The sequence below is a fragment of the Bison bison genome, unplaced genomic scaffold (assembly GCF_000754665.1).
Source record: "Bison bison bison isolate TAMUID 2011002044 unplaced genomic scaffold, Bison_UMD1.0 scf7180017864336, whole genome shotgun sequence".
Taxonomy (NCBI): domain Eukaryota; kingdom Metazoa; phylum Chordata; class Mammalia; order Artiodactyla; family Bovidae; genus Bison; species Bison bison.
Window position 1 is genome coordinate 387,368 of NW_011494908.1, and position 555 is coordinate 387,922.

The 555-nt window shown below is 49.0% G+C and overlaps 1 protein-coding gene across 1 annotated transcript in view; it reads right to left on the minus strand.

The window, feature by feature from the left end:
* TENM1 (teneurin transmembrane protein 1) overlaps window positions 1-555 on the minus strand; it is a 285,933-nt gene that overhangs the window by 39,537 nt on the left and 245,841 nt on the right. The window lies entirely within an intron of this gene.

A 555-nucleotide genomic window follows, 5' to 3' on the forward strand; every position in this document is an offset into this window, starting at 1 on the left:
GGTCTGGTGTGCTGGGCACTGGGGACACACAGGCAAGCAAACGCAGATCTACCCTAGTCCTTTTTCGACACAGGAGTCAGCCCAGTGCCTACCCTGGCATTTCCCCACCAGCTGTTGTTCACCACTGGGCACTTCTCAGAGAACAACGTTACGCTATGTGCACTCTCAACTCCACCACTCACTTATTCTGTACTTTATTTCTCTTGTCTTATGGCTAGACAAGGCCATAAGTGGGCCCCATTCCTGGCCAAGATAGTAGCAGTGATGTACTGCTCTTCTTTCTGCCTTGAGTGAAAGTCCAAGGAAAGCTTTGTTTTTTTCCACTGAATCTGAAAGTCTGAAAACAAGATACGGGCTGTCATCGCATTCTGAGGCCCACTATTTCTCAGTTGGAAGAGGCCTTCCACTCAGTAATGAAGTGGACAAAGGCCAGTCTGAGATAAATCTCCCTCTAATTCTGTATCTTATTGGAGGGCAACTGGTGACATTGTAAAGAAGACAAAGGTTGTCTCTGACCTCCCCTCTTGCACCACCTGGGGCTCTCTGCCCCCTGTG